This window comes from Notechis scutatus, chromosome 2 (assembly GCF_049901735.1).
Source record: "Notechis scutatus isolate UNSWTSFEM ecotype Mainland chromosome 2, rNotScu1.2, whole genome shotgun sequence".
Lineage (NCBI taxonomy): Eukaryota > Metazoa > Chordata > Lepidosauria > Squamata > Elapidae > Notechis > Notechis scutatus.
This window is the reverse complement of record NC_142010.1, coordinates 164,666,827-164,688,224: the sequence shown is the minus strand read 5'-3', so window position 1 is coordinate 164,688,224 and position 21,398 is coordinate 164,666,827. Positions and strand designations below refer to the sequence as shown.

Here is a 21,398-nt window from a genome sequence, read left to right as displayed (position 1 = left end):
TTTCCTTCCCCCAGGAAAGGAAAAACCTTTCCTTGCTTTGGCGGCCAATTCATGCCATCATTTATAAATTTATTAAAGCAATATAAAATGGAAAAATTAAAAGTGTAATCAGAGCTACTATATAATTTAAAACCAAAACCTTTCCAAGGTACTGCTGTCAGAGGTTGCAATCATGAGACCAATGAGTGCAATGAATTAGCTAAAGGCTATATACAGTACTCAGATATCATTATAGATTAGACTATCACAAAATGTGTGGTAAAGCACATGCTAATATAGCTCTGCTGTGCAAATGGCATTGGTTACCAGTTTTTTTCTGGGTCCATTTAAAGGTGCTGGTGTTGTCCCTTAAATCCCTACATGGCATGGGCCTGGTATATTTCAGAGACCACCTCTTCCCGGTTTCCTCTGTCCATCCCACCACATCTAATACCATAGCTATATTATGAATTCTGTTGTGTAGGAAGCCACATTGGGCAGGTCCTAGGTATTGCATTGTAGTATCATCTCCTCCCACCATTTCAGAGAAAAAGCTGACCTCATCACTCCTGAGCTTTCAACGGTTATGCCAGCAGGTCTAGGAAGTCCAGAACATGAAAGAACTTATGGGTGCGATGGTTCCATTATTATTGATATCAGTCTATTAATTTTCTTTTTTTCTTTTTGTTTAGTTCTGCTTTAATAGTTTTTAATGTTTCTTACTAATTATATATAATGGTTTTAGGTAACAATTGTTTTATATTTATTGGATTGTTGTATGCCATCCAGAAGACAAAATGGTTTATAGATATGCAGGATTGCCTACTTCTGATACCATCTTGACTCACCACCTCCTTAAGTATTTTTTTGTCTGTGTCTATCCTACAAACAGTGATGAACTTGCATTTTGGTAAAACAAAAATGTCAGTGGTGTTGCTGGGAATGGTTATGGTTTGCTGCGGAAATAGAGAGCTGCATTCTAACGCACATGAGGTTGAAAAGAGGTTGGGGAGGGGGATAACATATCTAAGGTTGTCATTTGTACAGTGGTTCTAACACTTTTTAGCTGCTGTTTATGTGTCTGTTAAAAGCTTAACTTGATTCTCTCCAGATAGCATCAGGTGCCAGAACTGAGATTCTGTTTTCCACAGTGCTACCAGCTCCATTGTTTCAGAAGCATCACTTTTAAAAATCTGTTTTAAAGGAATTAGGTAGCTGAACAAAAAGAAGAAAGTGATTAATAAAATGTTCATTTCTTTTAGGATGTGACTGTCATGTGTGGACTTGCAGTCTTGTTTTTAAAGAAAAAATAGTAGGTTGGTCATTTTTTTCCATGAGGGAAAAAAGTAATGTAAGCACAAGAATGTAAGGAGTTTCAGAATGAACTTTGGATATCACCCTTCTGCCAAAAAATAAAGAAAGAAAAAAGAAATTGTAACACTTAAACCTTCCCTTAGGTTGTAGTAAGTCTGATTCAATTCTGCCAGTGAAATTTCCACATACTCAGTTTTTCTTGGAATCATGTAGCAGCTACAGACAATAGCCATGCCATCCTAGAAGAGGCGTGGTTGTTTTAAGGAGTTGCATACTGGTGTTACACACATGTGTTTGGGAGCATGTTTTGCACACTCTAATGACAATAACCCCAAAATAGGGTATTGATTATATACTGTAGTTCTGTGAAAACCGAAAAATCTCATCTCAGGTTTTCAGAATTTGATTATATTGTCGCCATTAATGCTATCAGTGCTTCATGTGGGACCTACTGTACTAAAACACAAAGTTACTTTTAGTGAACAAATAATAACTTTTTTATTTTAATTAAAAGATAGTGTGTCTGTGTAAAAAGCAATTATCTCATTAGTTGCACAACTTTCAAGGTTTTGTAATATGGACATTTCAGGTCTTTTGGATATCCCCCTCCCCAAAAAAAGGACATGAGCTGTTCTCTATCATCCAATAATGCAGGACATGGTCATCAGTTACAGAAAGTCAGATTCTGGATAAATGTGAGAAGAAAAAACTTTCAGCAGTAAAAACATCTCAATCATGGAATCAAAGAAATAGTGAATTCTTCTTCACATGATTTACTCAACCAATCCTGTGATTTTAAGAAAAAATAAAACTACTTGGATAGTATTCATCCATAGCTTAAATATTTTCCAGAACGGCATAAAGCATTTGAAGCAATCGCTTCTCAGTGCCTGTTGGTGCACACAAAGCAGTTCTCCTCAAATCATTAAGCCGTTGTGTCTTAACAAAGCTCATATGACTGTCTCTGGACATTTTTGCATGAACATGTAGAGCAATTTTATATAGCTTTTGGATCTAATGGAAGTGCATTATACACATACATATTGTACATAACCACGTAAAATTTGCAAAATAAATAAATAAATATCAGGCTGCTTCAACAATTGGAAGAGAAATGTTTTATTTATACTACTGCATATAAAAAAAGCCCTGAATGTTTAATATATATTTTATCAGAACATTTCCCTATTCAGACAAACCCTCCAAAGATATTAGACAGGGACAAGATGCACAGCCTCCAGAGAGAGGAAGCTTGAATGTCAGCAGGAGGCTCTTCTCTCCACTCACTTCAAAACCTTAAAAATCGTTGTCTGTGCCAGTTGCTTCAACAGAAGCTATTTTAGCAATAGAGTTCCAACCACTGACATCTTTCTTCAAAGAGGCACTTGGGGAGAAACGCATTGTCAGACTCTTGGCAGCCAGTTTTCCTAAAAGCAAGATTCTCATTGAATCTTCCTTTAACAAAGTTAAGTTATATAAATTTCAAGAACTCAATTTTTCCTTCAGCTAAGGCAGAGAATTCCTTGGCTTTTTCCTAGTGATTCTTCCCAAACTGATGGCTGTGCATTTCCAAGACAATTGAGGAAAATACAACTGTAGATTCAAGCAGAACAGTCAGTGATCGCTCTTCCTGCTATTCCAGTCCCCCAAAGCACTATACAGGTGAAACTCGAAAAATTAGAATATCGTGCAAAAGTTCATTTATTTCAGTAATGCAACTTAAAAGGTGAAACTAATATATGAGATAGACTCATTACATGCAAAGCAAGATAGTTCAAGCCGTGATTTGTCATAATTGTGATGATTATGGCTTACAGCTCATGAAAACTCCAAATCCACAATCTCAGAAAATTAGAATATTGTGAAAAGGTTCAATATTCTAGGCTCAAAATGTCCCACTCTAATCAGCTAATTAAGCCATAACACCTGCAAAGGGTTCCTGAGCCTTTAAATGGTCTCTCAGTCAGGTTCAGTAAGAATCACAATCATGGGAAAGACTGCTGACCTGACAGTTGTGCAGAAAACCATCATTGACACCCTCCATAAGGAGAGAAAGCCGCAAAAGGTAATTGCAAAAGAAGTTGGGTGTTCCCAAAATGCTGTATCAAAGCACATTAATAGAAATATTAAGGGATGACCGCAGCTTCAAGAGGATTGTCAGGAAAAGACCATTCAAAAGTGTTGGGGACTTTCACAAGGAGTGGACTGAAGCTGGAGTCAGTGCATCAAGAGCCACCACACACAGACGGATCCTGGACATGGGCTTGAAATGTCGTATTCCTCTTGTCAAGCCGCTCCTGAACAACAAACAATGTCAGAAGCGTCTTACTTGGGCTAAAGAAAAACAGAACTGGTCTGTTGCTCAGTGGTCCAAAGTCCTCTTTTCTGATGAGAGCAACTTTTGTATCTCATTTGGAAACCAAGGACCCAGAGTCTGGAGGAAGAATGGAGAGGCACACACTGAAAGATGCTTGAAGTCCAGTGTGAAGTTTCCACAGTCTGTGTTGATTTGGGGAGCCATGTCATCTGCTGGTGTTGGTCCACTGTGCTTCATTAACTCCAGGGTCAACGAAACTGTCTACCAGGAGATTTTGGAGCACTTCATGCTTCCTTCCACAGACGAGCTTTATGGGGATGCTGACTTCATTTTCAAGCAGGACTTGGCACCTGCCCACACTGCCAAAAGCACCAAAAACTGATTCAATGACCGTGGGATTACTGTCCTTGATTGGCCAGCAAACTCGCCTGACCTGAACCCCATAGAGAATCTATGGGGCATTGCCAAGAGAAAGATGAGACACGAGACCGAACAATGCAGAAGAGCTGAAGGCCGCTATTGAAGCATCCTGGTCTTCCATAACACCTCAGCAGTGCCACAGGCTGATAGCTTCCATGCTATGCCACATTGAGGCAGTAATTGCTGCAAAAGGGGCCCAAACCAAGTACTGAGTACATATGCATGCTTATACTTTTCAGAGGTCCGATATTGTTCTCTGTACAATCCTTGTTTTATTGATTGCATGTAATATTCTAATTTTCTGAGATTGTGGATTTGGGATTTTCATGAGCTGTAAGCCATAATCATCACAATTATGACAAATCACGGCTTGAACTATTTTGCTTTGCACGTAGTGAGTCTATCTCATATATTAGTTTCACTTTTTAAGTTGCATTACTGAAATAAATAAACTTTTACACGATATTCCAATTTTTCGAGTTTCACCTGTACATCTTCATTTTCATAGTGTCTACCTGAATGCCTTCTAAAATTCAAAGGTGCATTTCTCCTGCTTAGTATACACCCTGTATTTCTGAGGTCCCATTTGTTTAATCCTGAATTCAGGGAGAAAAAAAACCCCAATTGTTGTCTAACAAACAAAATATTTCATTCCTGAATCCCTTAGAGATGAAAAGATAATTTGATAAAGTAAAGGCCATCACTGTATTCAGACTTTCTCTCAAGTGTGTCAAATATAGTTAAATATTCATGGCTCTCTTTCATGTCAATCAAACTGTAAGCCCCTCCCAAGTCTATTTTATAAAAAGACTTGCCATTAGAATCATTCCAGAAGATCAGAGACCTAGAAGTAACCATTGGCAGTTACACAATTAGTCTGAATTTACTTTTGGAAAGCTACTTTGTACTTACAGAGGCAGAAAACAATTAAGATCTAATAAATTGTTTTGCAGGTTGTTGTTAATACATTTCTTTCAACAAACCAATTTAGTAGATATAGACTATCTGGTGTATAGCAAGAACATGAGCTCTAGAAATCAAGATGATAGAACAATTGCTATAAGGAAAAAGGGGAGAGGAGGGGGTTAAAGACCATATGCCTGCCTTTTCCTTTGCAAAGAGCATTTTCCTGATAAAACAGAAGGAATGCCTGCAACTGATGGGTTTGACAGTTATGGGCCTATTTCATTTTAACTACAATAGGAAGAGGTCAAAGATAATTGTACAGTCACCAAACCATCATCAGTGATAAGCTGGACAATATGTTAGGAGATCAGGCCAGACCATAAAACGTTCCCCACTATGATTTCAATACGTATTGGCTGTTATGTCGTCTGACAGATAAAATCATTGTAAAATTCCTTTGCCAATACAATTAGCTGTTTTATGATGAGACTGATATTGAAAAATATACATCACAGCCAACTTGAGAGCAAGTTTACAAGTGAGCTAATATGTTGCTTTTTTACATTTCATGTCTGAACTCCCCTTAATTTCCCTCTTCTGACTTCTTGAAAGGACAGTTCCCTTGTTTCTTGAATTCTCATGGTTGGAGCACTTACAAGCAGCATGACATTTGATTTCAAAGATATTGTAGAGAAGAAATTCAAAAATCATTATTCAAGCATCACTGGGTAAATTTGCCCTGCCTGGATTTTCTTTACTAAAAGAGGAGACACAGAATCTCTCACTCTCTCAACATTATACTCTAAAATAAGTAAAATTCTGGTCAGTTGTGTAATGTCTTATTCCTGACCTTGTCTACTGGTAGGTATGGCACTTTTCCAAGAGCCAGCTAGTGTAAAATATCCTGAATTCCCACAGTGAAGGCCATAACCCATGGTACATCTGCATTGGTTTTGTATAGCTGAAATTGGTTCTATTTATTCTTAGATTCAGCTCCAAGGGGATCTAAAGAATTGTAGAGAAAAGGGGAGTGGATGTAGATAGATATAAAACTTCCTCTTCTCACCTCTTCTCTTCAGTGTGTCTCAGCTTTTGTAGCTTTCCATCTATAGATATGCAGTGTTGGAACAACTTCTCTAAGTTGTTTAGGGTACCCTGAGGAACTGGTTCATCTCACAATTCATTAGATGAGCCTTCTTAAATCGATCAGTTAATGATAGCTCGTTTCAGCCCACCTCTCTCAAATACAATTGAATTTCCAATATATGTGCCTGCACTCGTCACTTAATCTTGATGCAATCTGCAATTTCTTGATTAGTTGTGGTTGTTCTTGTAGAATAATCAAAGGCAGTTTTCATTTTCTGTATACAATTGAAATAGTTACAGGAACATTATTGTCAGTGATAGATATTGTCCATTTGGCAACCCCATCTGTTAAGAATTCAGGAATAAAATTCTGCTTGAACTCATTCTGTGGAAAACTCAGCTGCTCAAAGAAATGTTACACTGAATATGGAAGCCTTGGATTTGTCTGAGATCCATCATACTATCCAGAAAAGCAAAACAACATGGTTAGAGGTTCAGAAATGATAAGTGGCATAAGTATGGTAGCTGCAGTTGGCTCTGCTTGACAGAATTGCATCATTTCACTAGTGACATCTGAATGGCTAACTCATCTTGCCCTATTTGATGGATGCTGATATTTTCATCTCACTTTCTAAATATACCATATATAAAACTCAAGGTACTGAGATTCCTTAATACTCTTGCCTTCTCTTTTCCCAGATCAGCCTTGTTATATGGGTTGAACTGAGACTAGCCCAAAGTCACTCAGCTGGCTTTCATGTTTAAGGGAGGCCTGGTCAGCATCTTAACTAATAGGCAAAGAAAGAAAAAAGATTTCCCTTCCCTGCTGTTTCCTCTCCTTCTCTCCCCTCCCTCTCTCCCTCCCTCCCTCCCTTTTCTTTTTTTTCTTTTCTTTTTTCCTTTTCTTTTTCCTTTCCTTTTCTCTTTTCTTTCTGGAATTCAAGATATAGTGTATCAGACTCACATTTATTTATGAATTTATATATTTCATTTAGAAATTAAAGAAACTGAACATTGCATTTCCAATCTTCGGCTACATCAACAACTCTATGAGGTAGATTGGACTGAGAGAAAGTTTCCCCAAATCACCCAGTGAGCTTCTGTGACTAAGGATGGACTTGAATCTGGATTGCTCCATTCTAGTGCAATTCTTTAACCATAAAAACATATTGCCTGTCAGTGTTATAAAAGGAACTGTTTATGTTCTGATCTTTTGGGAAAAAGAAGAATGGATTTGTCAGAAATTGATTGTGAAGAGAATTCACCATGCATACTCCATCATATCCTCATTCCTCAAGCCAGGAAAATCTGATACTGAAAACATGGTTATGTCATTCATTTCAAGACTTTGTTTTCCTAAAGACAGGTGCATGTGGCAAATTGCCTGAAACTTTGTCCCAATGTATTCACCTATGTAAAGGAAATTAAATTGCAAGTTGGTGCTTTGATTAATATCTTGCTAGGAGGTTTTTTATATTCTGCCTGTATTCCAAACCCTTCATTTTAGTAGAATAAATGTTCATCTAGGATGATACCTTTGTTTTAACTACTAAAAGACCACCTCTAAAGATAAAAGCCCTGTTCTTGCAGAACAGAAATAATATGAATTTGACCTTTAATAGAAGTTAATAGTAATGCTGAGTTATTTAGCTCAATAAAACTAGAATCCAACAATATTTATATCCGTAATTACTAAGTTAAAATATCACCATACTCCTAACGATATCATGGCATTACTGGGCATCCTCCTATGGTTCTTTATAAAGTTGAGAATATAAGTTGCTACCTTAACCTCTCAGATAATTATTACTCCTGCAATTAACCTCTGGAAGCAGGATGGTTTTATTTATTTATTTCCGCAATTTCTATAGCCGCCCAACTCAGTCAATGACTCTGGGCAGCATACAGTTCAAAAATATATATTACAATTTAAAAATATTAAAAACATTTTGAAACATTAAAAAATAAAACCATTAAAAACATTAAAATAAAATAAAATAAAATATACATAAGAGCAAGATACTTGTCCCGTTAACAATATAGCCAGAAAATGGGGCTCTTCAGCATCCCAGGCTCAGAAACAGCCAGGTTTTTAGGGCCTTATGAAAAGTTAACAGAATTGAGACCATTCTAATCTCTGAAGGGAGGATGTTCCATAGAGCAAGGGCCACTGTGGAAAAAGCCCATTTTCTAGACAACCGACATGCTATGGCTGACAGGATCTGTAGCATGCCATTCTGCTCACCTGATTTGGGAAGAGACTCTTGAAAAAGATGATCCTTAGGTACTCTAGTCTCAAGCTATGTAGAGCTTTAAAGGTAACCACCAGCAACTTTAATTGCACCTGAAACCCACTGATAATCAGTGCAGCTCATGTAGAAGCAGTGTTACGTGTGTCATATATCTAGCAACATTTACTACCTGTGCGGCTGCATTCTGCATCAGGTGGAGTTTCTGAATGGTCTTTAGGGGCAGCCCCATATAGAGCATGTTATAGTAGTCTAAATTGGAGGTTTACAAGAGTGTGAGTTATTGTGAGTAGGGCCTCCCAGTCCAGGTATGTGCACAACTGGTGCATCACCCAAAGGTCTGTAAGGCCCTCCTAGCTACATCTGCCATCTGCTCTTCAAGCAGGAGTTGTGGGTCCAGGAGGACTCCCAGATTGCACTCCAGGGTCTATCTGGGGCCGTGTAACTCCATGCAGAACCAGATATGGAAGAACCCTGTGTCCAGGAGGTCACAATACCCATTGCCATTTTATCTTGCTAGATTTGAGTTGTACTTTGTTTCACCTCTTCCAGTCCCCAACAGCCTCCAGACACTGAGTTAGGATATCCAAGGGCATCACTGCAAAGGCTTGGGTTGAGATATATAGTTGGGTGTCATCTGCATACTGAAGATATATCACCCCAGGTGAGGGTGTACTTTGAAGAGCTGCTAGTGAGAACCTCCAAAAATGGCCATATAGTCTCCTAAGGCAGAGCAAAGTTTGATTTGCTGGTTTGGACCAAACACAGAAATGAATTTCATTCCATGCCTTTCAATTCCGATTTGTTGATTAATGAGAAGCTACAGGGTCATATTTTCAATTCTCTTTCTAAGTAAGTAAAGTTTATAGTTATCTCAATCATGGAGGAGCTCATTTTATCTATGCTGAAAAGAAGGAAACTTCAAATGATGCTTTTTAAAATTTGCTATTCTGTAGAGCAAAATTTGATCAACAGTGCTTGCTGGTCTAAAGGAAAAGCTGATAATGATGAGAAACTAGCTAAAAGTGTTCAGAAAATATTTAAAGTTATTTAAGAACTTTACATATTCTTACAGGTAAAAGAATCTTTTTTTGACCATGTTAAATTATTAATCAGCAGTCATGGAAGACACAGTTAATGTTTCATGGCATCTTACAAACATTATTTGTGAATTATATGAAACCAAAGCCAATTTATACAGAGGACGATGCCCATTGGGAACAGAACTTTCTGTTACTAATTTATGATAACATTATTTCTAAAGTAGCTATTGTCATGAGACATAAGATTAAATAATGACAGAATTCAGTCACTTTCACAGTAATTAAAGTGCTACTAAATATTCTTGTATTTGGAAAGATAAAAGTGGGACAGAAATGTTATAAATACTAATCTATATTATATTACATGCAAATAGATAAATAGGTATCACTTTGGTGGGAAAAATAATGGCATTTCATGCAGAACTACAAATCCAACCGGTGCCGGATCTGCCCAAATGCAAGGCAATATTAGTGGAGGGGAAAAAGCCCGGATGCTGCTGCAGAACACCATTAGCCACTCTGTGTGTGGAGCTAGTTCGCTTACTGTGGTATATTTCTGGATAGTGCACGAACATCAATTGAACAGACTTGCAGACTTAAGTAGCCAAAAAATTAATCTGTCTCAGCACTGTATTGTTCTGGTTCATGTACATCGCCATACACTAAATAAATGAACTTATATATCAAGGTCAAGAAATAAATTTCTCCTAAATTCCACACTAGAAATGCTAAAATCTATTTTAAATTAGTTACAATTAACCAACAAGTACCTCAGTCCCATCTTTCAGAAGCTTTAGAATCCACAAAAAGCTAGTGTTGGAAAGTTTCAGCAATTTTTTGGACATAGTCCTGTGAAAATTACTGCTGATCACTGAATTTGTTGTTAGATGAAGTGACTGAAACTAGGTCCATCACAGAGAACATCCTCTAGCCAGTTCTTGCCAGATGATTCCCCTCCCACCCCCGAATCTTTGCCAAAGAAATCTGAAGAGTTTGTGATAATTTTCCTTTGGAGTAATGATTAGAAAGTGGTAAAAGGAAGTGGAAAAGTCTGATTCTTGATTAATCTCATCTCCTTTTCTACTTGATGCCCCTGTAATCTCCTCTGGTTTCTTGATCATAAACTAGTTTGCAATTTTTTCTAGGATTTTTTCTTGGGCTTTTGTACCATTAGGTAGTGTGTCCAAGATTGAAATGGAAGTAATTTTCACTGATGCTGAAGGAAGAAGAAATTATAATTCAGGGGTCAGGTATTCTGTACCGCTTCTCCAAAATCCTGCTAGTTAAAAGAGTGCTTAAAAGCATTGGTTGATTTATTTAATTATTTATGTCTTCCTTTAGTTATTTTTAGAAATAACTTAAGGCTGCAAACATATACAACACACATTCCTCCTCTTATTTTCGTCACCATCACAACCCTGAGAGAAAGTGACTGGTGCAAAGTCCCCCAGCTTTCCTTCCCATAAAGTGGGACTAGAACTCACAATCTCCTGCTTTCTAGCCTGAAGCCTTAACCATTAGACCAAACTGGCTCTAATTATGTTAATGATCATGATATCCATTAGAAAACCAACTCTTTCAAGTCTGGTTTATGTAAAAAGATTCTAGATAGCATTTTCCTTTCATGAAAAAAAAAATCTATGCTTGTTTACTGCTGTGAGGGAAGTGTTGATTGGCAAAGTGGCACATAGTAGAGTTTGAGAAGAAAATCAGCAGGTAATGCTGGAATTCTTCAGTAAAATGAAACTGAATATAGTCAATGTGTATCTTGGACTTCAAGATACAGATGTTAGCAAGGCTAACTGAAATTTTGTAGCAGGAGAAACTAATAGCAAAACAAACTCAAGAGTGTCTGAGGTGGAGATGTTAAAAGCAAAATCTTAAAGTAATGCAAAAAGTACAAAACAAGAAGAACTAAGACCCAAGGTTAAGAATTACAATGGTTAGGACTAGGAGCACAGAAATCCTGGTTTGCATCCACCTTCAACCAAAATCCTCATTGATTGATTTTGCATCATTCACTCTCACTTAGCAGGATTGTAATAGAGAAATAGGAAGGAGTGCTATGTACACCAGCGTCGGCTGAAAAATAGGGTACACCTTTAATAAATACATATAACTGCATAAAAAGGAAATAGAGGTCAATAGAAACAGGTCACAAAGAAAGAGAATATGCAAATAGCTTGGAAGTGTAAAGATGTTGTCAGAAAGACTGAAACTCAGAATGTGCTGGGATTGAATATCTCTTCCAATCTGTAAATAACAAGACAATAAGAAGAAACAGTATGGTACCTTTTTAATGAAGAAGTAAAATGCTAATAGGTAACAAAGGAAAGATAGAACTCTTTGATTTCTATTTTAGTTAAATCGTCCAACAAGAGGCAATTAGAAGAGGAAGTTGTAGAATACAGATTGCAGTTTAAGATTAATAAAGACATGGATGTGGAATACTTACTTTGTGTTCAAATCAGATCAACTGTGTCCTAGGATACTGAAAAAAATCCTGAACTTCTGTCCATTGACTTTCAGAACATCTGGAGAATTGGTGAAGTGTCCAACCACTAGAGGATAGGCAATGTATAGTTTGATAGGACTCCCTGGGAAGATTCTGGAATAGATTGTAAAACAATTTATAAATGATTTGGAAATGATTACTAGGAATGTGGATGCATTTGTATAAAATAAAAGTTCTGCATAACTTTGGATTTTTGTTTTCTATTCAAATCTGTTAAATTTGTTAGTACGTTGTGAGATTGTAATATATATGATATATGTTGAATTCAGCGAAGTATTTGACAAAGAACTCCATGACAGTCTGATTAGCGAGCTGATTCAGTATGGAATGGTAGAGAAATTATATAGATAAACGTAGTCATCAGTGATTCTTCATTGAATGCCACAAAGATGCTACAAAGTTCTGTACTTTTTACAATAAAAATCTGGAAAACAAGAGTTCATATTTAACATATATATTTAAGATACAAAAATGAGTGGAAAACTAATTTTTAGAAGACAGAATAAAAATGATTTTGGTATATGAAAAGTTAGAACCCCAACCACAGTTCCAGTGAACACATTTAAAATTAGGAGAACATATTAAAGGAAATCTCAGAATCCAGCTGTTTTGGAGGATGTGACCAGTAAAAAATATTTACCACCCTAGCCAAAGGGTCCCCCCCCACACACAGTTAGGTACAATTCTGATCAAATAACAGACTTCCGTATTGATTATGAGCATGACATTTTTAGGGAAGCCAGAAGTGTATGTGGTTCTTAAAATCTTTGCAGAGTCAGAGGCAATTTTAGAAATTAAGGTAATGGCTCAAATGTTCTTTCTTTGCAGAATACTACCAGCAGAATGCTTGGTTAGTGTTTATTTTTAAAAATAAAATAAAATTGTTGAAAACTCTGGAGACCTCTGAGAATTAGGTATCAAAGATTTGATTTCAGAAGGAATGACTCTCTGCTGTATTTTAACTTCCTTTTTTAACATCTGCTGTTCTTTCTCAGATTGGAGAGAAAACCCATTTGTGAGATTCAGAAAGCAAGTTATAAGGCTAGATTGTAATGGTAAGTTGGCAGAGTGATGCAGAAAAGTGCCAATTAGAATTGCAAATGATACCATGCATACAGGCATGCAAACATGGAACTGGAAAATTGGCACTCTAAGAGCAAGTACTGATTGAATTTAGAGATACTACACAGGCAGGAAAGCTGGAGGAAAACAGACGGACATGGGATAGAGCTGGTACCATGAGAGAATATTCAGAAGGAGGAGATTGAGTCAAGTCATAGAACTCAAGACTGGCTAAGTTGTGGGCTTTGGTGCATACAAAAGGAATAAGTGACATAGTCAACCGTTTATCACACCAAGGTACTCATAAAGCCACTTGGAATATTTTCGGAGTGGAGGTATCAACCGTCCCACTCAGTACGTACATAAATAAAGACACCTGTGGCATCTTTTGTTGCCAAGAGTATAATTTACTGAGCTGTCATGGACATGGAAGTAATGAAGCCAATTCTAACATCTGTGTGGGTGAACAGCATAGTTAAACATTCTCCTTTTTCCCTGGTCCTCTCATTGTCACTTTATTTCCTCCAATCAATTATATTCAGTTTGTTTTGGGAACAGATTCTTTGCCCAGTGGACTTTCCCAACAGGTGAACTTGGAGCACTGATATGTCTCACCCCTGAATTGGTGCTTTTGCATTCCATTCCCTTCGCCCTTGCATTCCAACCCATTTCCTCACCCGTTGCTTCTTGTGTGGCTGTGAGTAAGGGTTTGCGAATCAAGCCATGACAGGAGGGCAGAAGTGGAACAGGGAGAGAGAAATGATGAAGACAGGGTAACACCTGGATCAAAGAGTACCTGTAGTAGTGGCAAAAAAAATATAACATTGGCATAGGCCTGCAAAAGTTAAGTCTTGTGGACACATCAGTAAAGGTTGAGAAACTGTTTAAAGACAGTCTTTCCTATCCCTTCTCTCTATTCAAACTTCTTTGCAGTCTGCTCCCTAACCTCAAAACAAAGCAATATTCCTTTAGAGATGAGAGTCATTTATAGCCCTTCCATTTTGAACAGAAGTATTTGGGATTGAGGTTCATTTTACGTTTATTCCCATTCATGTACTGCTGGGATTTAAACTGTTCCAGAGAAACCAAAGAAAAAATAATAATTTAAACAAAAAATGAATACAGGGCAGCCTGAAGGTGGCTGAAGAATCTTTTCTATTGTATAAAAGCTGCAACATTTTTTTAGGATAAATATGGTATGAAACCCAGTTTGATGTAATAGTTAAAAGGTCCCTGATTAGTAACCACAAGACCTTGAGTTCTAGTCCCACTTTTAGACACAAATCCAGCTGGGTGACCTTGGGCCAATCACCCTTTCTCAGTAGGAAGGGAACCATGCAAACCACTCGGTGGTGATATTCAGCAGGTTCTGACCAGTTCTGGAGAACTGGTAGTGGACATTTTGAGTAGTTAGAGAATCAGCAAATACCACCTCTGACTGGAGATTTTACAGTATCCTTCCGCTGCCACACCCACCAAGCCACGCCCACAGAACTGGTAGCAACAAAATTTGAATCCCACCACTGAAACCACTTCCAAAATATTCTAAAGAAAATGCAGGGACTTATCCAATTATAGAGGAATCAACACTGAATCAAAGACAGAAGATGATAGCACTACAGATTGAGAGGACAGAAAATTCTACAGATTGCTCAACAAAAAGTTGATTCAACAGGTCCTGGATTGAAACTTGGATATCACTGTTCCAGTATGCTAGAGATTTTTATTGGCATTGTTTGTTCAGAATTGGGATCCCTTCTGAGAATTACAAGTCTAGGATTTCTACATTCCACATCAGTAGCATTAGTCGTTCTTAAGTTCCTTGGTTTTGCTTTTTGAGAAGATAGAATTCCCAGGATTAAATTGGTAAGAATGTTTGCGGCACTGGTAACAGGCTTTAAGATGGCAGACACAATCAAGTAAACCCTTCCGCTTTTTACATAGGTGCAATGCATGTGACATACATTAAAAATAATTGTAGCTTTGTTCACCCAAAGCTTTATTGCCCATCATTTTAAAGCCAGTGACTTCTGCTGTTGTGTTGTGTATAAGAATTCAGAACCTTGTCTTACATTTCCACTGAACAGAAGGCTGGGTGCTACCCAAAAATCTCTGAATAATCTTACTTTACCTGTGGATCACTTCCACTAGGCAAAAACAAGTATAATTAGACAGTAAGGTGAGCCTTGAGAAAAAGGCAAGGTGACAGAAGCAGATTGGTAGAGACAAAGGTATGGTGGAGATAGGCACGGAGAAGCAAGAAGAGCATTGTATTCCACAGCTCAGATCAATAGCAATAGCACTTAGATTTATATACCACTTCACAGTGCTTTACAGCCCTCTCTAAGTGGTTTACAAAGTCAGCATATTGCCCCCAATAATCTTGGTCCTCATTTTACTGACCTCGGAAGAATGGAAGACTGAATCAACCTTGAGCCAGTGAAAATTGAACTGCTGGCAGTCAGAAGAATTAGCCTGCAATACTGCATTCCACCCAATGTGCCACCATGGCTCTTTTAGTATTAGCACAAAAATAAACTAAAGTATTAGCACAAAACTAAAAAGTTTAGAGAAATCCACGAAGCTGACTTTGAATGCTGTTAGAAGCTTGACATAAGCAAGGTTAGATGCCTTCCTTCCACACATATATTTGCTTCTTAAAAGTATAATCTTAAAATAGTACAATACTTATTTGGAGATAAAACTTGTTCACAACCTTGGCTTCTAAACTTAAAGCAACAGCATTTGGAAAATTGCCCTTTGGCAGACCAGCTCTCGCTCTCTCTCTTCCCAGAAAGAGCAAATGAGTGAAAGGCTGCAAATGGGCCTCGTTCCAAACAGTCATAAAAAATGTATTTTTAATGTAGTTTTGAGAGATTGAAACCCGTGTTCCTGCATGATCATGCTATAATCCTGCCATATTTGATTTTGGGATACCCCCAGAACCCAGAACAATGTTTCTCAATCTTAGAAGCTTGGCAAGATGTGTGGACTTGAACTGCTGTACTGGAGAATTCTACAAGTTGAGGTTCACACATTTAAAAGTTGCCAAGATTGAAAAACACTGCTCCAGGGAGTCCTAGATTATACCTGCACATCTTTTGAGAAGTAAGCATGAATGGGCAGCTTTGCATTGTGCATTGTTTTCAGTTCAACTTAAGGGGTCATTTCCATTGCTCACATTGAGGACTGATGTTTTTTGGCTCCTACCTTCCCTCTCTTTTGTTGGTGAAGTCGCTGACTGGAATGCTATTGATATTTACATTCATATATGAATGTATGCTGACAGGACTCCCATCCAGCAAAGTGGGGTCTTGTCTTTCACTTTTGTTCATCCTAAACTTAAACCTCCTGGCCATTCCTGGTCAGTCCATCTTCAACTGCTGCATAAAGCTAGTGTTTCTATTAGATGCGGCCCTCTAGGCAGCGATCCATATATCAGCCAACAAACATATCTGATAATGCACATATCTACTTACCGAACAATGGCCCCAGCACTCAATACCCCTGCTCAGTCCCATTACTGTATTTTATCTTAGTGAATGCTGAGTAGGACTGTTGCATGCACATCCTTAAATACTGGCCTCAAAGAAGCTCTTCAGCCACTGGAGTAACATCAGGAAACATCCTGGCTAAGGAGGATTATGCCAGCACTTATTAGGTGAGCCTTAAGAAGCAGCTTAAGAGTTTTTTTTTTTTATATATATATATTTGTTTTGCTTACCTAAAACAGTTCTCTGGGTAACTAAAACCCGATCAGTTAATAACATGTTAAACATAAATGCAAGTTTAAAAATATAGTACCATCTGGTTGAAAAAGTACCTCCATTTTTAATTCCAACTTTATATCAAGGGTAGCTATTTTTTCATATTGATAGCTGTCTATGGAGCAACCAAGAAAAACTATGATGAAACTAGTTAAAACAGAATTGTTATCAGTTATAAAAGGCATATTTCAAAAAATATGAGTCAGTGACTTTAATGCTCTGCGCACAGGGATTGTCACATCTGTAGAAGAAGTTTTGTTAAATTGGCTATTTAAGACTCCAATGGGGATGTTATGCTTTGTTATAGTAAATACTGTGTAGAATTTTGGAACAGAGCAAATTGAGATGCCTTGGAGTTGAATGATCCCCTGTATAATTCAGTTCCAATTGATTGAATTTTATTTAGTTTATCCTGGTATCCCATGCTGCTCATTCATTTCTACCTGCTTCGAGTGATCTCTTGCAGTGTCCCCTGCATGCTTATGGGATGAAGGCATAGGTCCTGCCTCCTATCCCATATCTTCCTTGCCACTGCAAGGTGCATAATAAACTCAGGGTGCTTCCACGATAAGAAAGGGCAAGAATCGGGGATGTAATATTTTTGGAAGGTGGAAACATAAAGAAGTATTTTACTCTTGTCAGCCAAATTCTGCCTCTGGCACTAGCTGTATAGATTGCTGTCGCTTCAGCAAGTATGTCATCATACTGATAGTGCTATAACGCCTTGCCTTGCCTCCTTCACTTGTGATTTTTGCAGCAAAGGCAGATCTGCCACCTACAAGAAATTATGCTACACAATTCTCCTGTCTATGTCCAACTTCCTTATTAGCAAACCAGTAATGCTACATGAATTCAGAATGCTCTTGATCCACTGACGCAAATATGAAGAGGAGCCTTTCATGTTCAGAAGGTAAACTCTGCTGCCTAATTCCCCATGGACAGTACAGCTTTTAGAAATTTCCCATTCATAACCTATTCAGCATCATCAATAATAAACGTTTAGAGTTGATATGGTAGAGCCATAAGATCAGTTTCCCTTATCTTTTGCAGCTAAGAGTGTTCATACCATTACTTTTATATACTGCAGTATCTCTACTATTTCCTATTTCTACTATGCTGTACATGCCCACCTCTTCCATCTGCCTTTTAATTCTTTTTGCAGACTTCTCCAGTAAAGTAGAAGCTTTATATGGCCACTAACTAGTATCTATTTTCTTTCATGGGAAGAACATTTCTGCCCTGCAAACTAGAATTCTCCCTCCCTTTCTGCCTCTTTTCATCTTTATATTGAAAAAAGTTGCATTGGTTTTGCCCTCAGGACATAACATGCAGTAGTTATTTGTGAGTGCATATGTTGGACCACAACTGTAGTACAAAAAGTAATGGCTTTGTGTCACTCATATCACAATGACACCAAAATAATACTATACTTCTAGGAGGCAATTCAGAACAAATCTGACAATTGTAAATCTAAGAAGGTTGTAAACCTGAAATTGTGTATGTGCGTGCATGCACACACATACTTGCTTACAGAAGTTACAAGAAAGTCTATGATTGAAATACAGACAATCCCATTAATAAATAATAGAGCCAATTTTCCCTTGCCATTTTGTGAAAACTTTTTCTGGGAGGACCAGAAATAAGAAGCTTAATAAAAGCAAAACCTATTATTTTAACTGGATCAATTTGACTCAGGATATTGAAACCACTTTTATTCCAACACTTTATTTTTCAATACTATAACATTACTACTGTGCTAAATACTAAGTAGTTTACTAAACGACTTTTAGGATTTTTGGTAAGATTATATTGAAATATTTAAAAGAATGTACACTCCAGTGGTATTTCTAAAATACTGTATATGCTTTTTGTATTTTGTACAAATGCATCACAGTTGGATTTTTAAAAAATTAGGTCTGATACTTCTGCAGTATCTTATAAACTCTCTTTTAATATGACAAGATGAATGTGCTGCAAGTCATATCCTACAGTTGTTTTGTTGTGGGAAAATAGGAGGAGGGAGAATTGTTAGGCATGTCCATCTCTATAAGTATGAGTTACTTATAAAGTAATAAAGGCAGGATAGAAAAAGGTGTAATAAATTTCCCTGTCTCCTCCCCCCTTGATTTTATTATTGATGCATGATGATGTTGTTAAAATATCTATTATTAAATTGAATAAGGGTGACAATATATCTTCTTTTATAACTCTCAAAAGTAAAACTTCCTCTGTAACACAATTATTCTTATGCATACCTTAGTGGGTTGATAAATCTGATGTTTACAGAATCTTTGGCAGATTATGTTTTTGTAATGCTATTTTCATAAATAATCCATCTGCAATTTAAGGCTTCAGATATATCTAATGAACATATTAATAAGAGAAATAAATTGATTTTACAGAAGTGTATAATATTTTAATATTTTTTAATAGGACTAGATATAATTGTCTAAGGAATAAAACCTGACTGGTCTGGTACAGTCTTATTTATTACTAGTTTAAGATGATTTAGCTATTAATCTAGCATATAGTTAAGATAGAATGTTAAATAGTAAAATGCGTATGGACTAACAAGTTGCATCTTCTTGATTTGGGAATAAGAGGAATTGGAATTGTGCCAGGTTGGAACATCTCTTTGATATACTGAATTACATATGAATAAGAACTCTGGTGTTAAAATACCCTTGGATTGTTTATAAATTTCACCAGTTAAGCCATTTAGGCTCAGTGATTTCCCACTTTTAAAACTTTCTATAGGTTTAATATTTTCAAATTCAGTTGATTTAGAATTTTAAGGATTTTAACTTTGTTTCAAGTAAAACATCCAACCAATCAATCAACTTATTAGCTACACATTTAGAAAAAAAATGAAGTTTTGGGGATAGAGATCCGTATCTACAACAGAAACTGAAAATATACAAGAATCAAATAAAACCGTTTTTATTTATTACTTAAGCCATAAAATAAAATCATAAATTTGTTACAAGTTCTGGTTCAAATACAGAGGAAAACATATGCAGCATTTACATGAGATGTAGTATATATCTAGACTTTTATGATTCCTAAAGCATTGGCCAAATGAAAATGTAAAAATAGAAGAGATAACACAAGAGGTTTTTTAGAAAAAAATCCCTACCTTGTAATCAAGAAGAGATGAAACAGCAGTTAGGATATAAAACCACATGACTCATGGATTCAAATAATTTCACCCTTATGCACTAATAAATTCACCCGTATGCATTTACAAATCACATGTTGCATTTTCCCAGCCGAAACTTGTCTGCAATCAGGGGCTGCTCATGGATTTGTAGTTTTTGTTCAAAGAAGAAGTGATTGCCATGGCTAGGATAGTTTTTGCACAGATTCATTTTGGGCACCAATTGAATTAGTCTAATCCCATGGAGATTTTCATCACAGAATATAAATATTTTAGCCAGGATCATGAAAATAAGTAAATAAAGCACATGGAAGAGAAAGTTGAATATGGATTTATACTTTTGCAGAAACACACTTTTTCATGAAGACATTTTACTTGCGAGTTGTGTTCTCATTGCTTACATTTTGCCCAGGTTTCATCCTCTGGTAACGGTTGCTTTCATGTCTTCATTTTTTCTTTAGTACTTGAAATAGTGATTCCAAAATACCACATAATTCAGAACTCAGTATTCTATAAGAAATTTGGGAGTTGATTTTAAATAGCATTCTTTCTGGGAATATCATTTTGAAAAAAAAATACATGATCCACTTGAAAATCTAAAGGGATATAAGAACAAAAGCTCCTTTACTATCTTTACCTGGATTCCAAATGCCTGTGAGGCATTTCCTGGGAAACCCTACTTCATCAAAATGACAATTTTCATTGGAAGAATGGAAAATAATTTTTTATCCAGTTTTTACGATTTGTTCATATGCTATTATAAATTCATTAAAACGGGTTGGAAGTTGGGTGTTCTTTTTCAAAAAAAAAACTGAGTTGATTACAACTACCAAAAAGATTAAATATAATTTTAAAAGAAATAACTACAATGTTTAAAACAAAAATAGTTTTTATATATCTATATTCACATTTTATATATATATAAAACAAAGCTGAATACCATGCATGTAAGTACCCATGAAAACTTAAGAATGAATAATATATATATATATATATATATATATATATATATATATATATATATATATATATATATATATATATATATATTATAGTATTATATATATATTATTCATTCTAGTTTTGTATTCATGCTTTCATTTTCGGTATTTTCCCACGTCATTATAGTTGTGTTTTTAAAGTTGTAGCAATGTTTCGGCAAAATCTCATCTGCCATCATCAGGCTTCTGTATTGTGTTCGTCTGATCCAGATGAACACTATACAGAAGCCTGATGATGGCAGATGATTCTGCAAAGCGTTCTACAACTAAAAGCACAACTACAATGACATGGGAAAATACCTGAACAAACTGAATGCCATATATATATACACAAACACACACACACACACACACACACACACATATTTTCGTAGATTTTCACGGGTACATGTATGTAGGTCTAGGTGTGTTCAGGTCTTTTCCCGTGTAAGATTAAGAGTATCTTGGCGACGTTTCGGCGAGGTCCCACTCACCATCCTCAGGCTGGTGCTTTCGGCTTTGTGCCAGTGCAAGCAGTGTGTGATCGGAGCTGCCGTCTCTCTATAAATACTGGTGGTGGGGGCTGGTGTGCTGGGCTGGTTG

The 21,398-nt window shown here is 36.6% G+C and overlaps 1 protein-coding gene and 1 long non-coding RNA gene across 22 annotated transcripts in view; one reads left to right on the top strand and one right to left on the bottom strand.

The window, feature by feature from the left end:
• The window catches only part of ADGRL3 (adhesion G protein-coupled receptor L3), a 573,686-nt gene that overhangs the window by 62,557 nt on the left and 489,731 nt on the right, over positions 1–21,398 (top strand). The gene's annotated exons all lie outside the window — the stretch shown is intronic.
• The window catches only part of LOC148132383 (uncharacterized), an 85,330-nt gene that overhangs the window by 47,445 nt on the left and 16,487 nt on the right, over positions 1–21,398 (bottom strand). Inside the window, exon 3 of the long non-coding RNA XR_015747929.1 lies at positions 11,770–11,911. This is a non-coding gene — a long non-coding RNA (uncharacterized LOC148132383). The remainder of the gene's footprint in view (positions 1–11,769; positions 11,912–21,398) is intronic.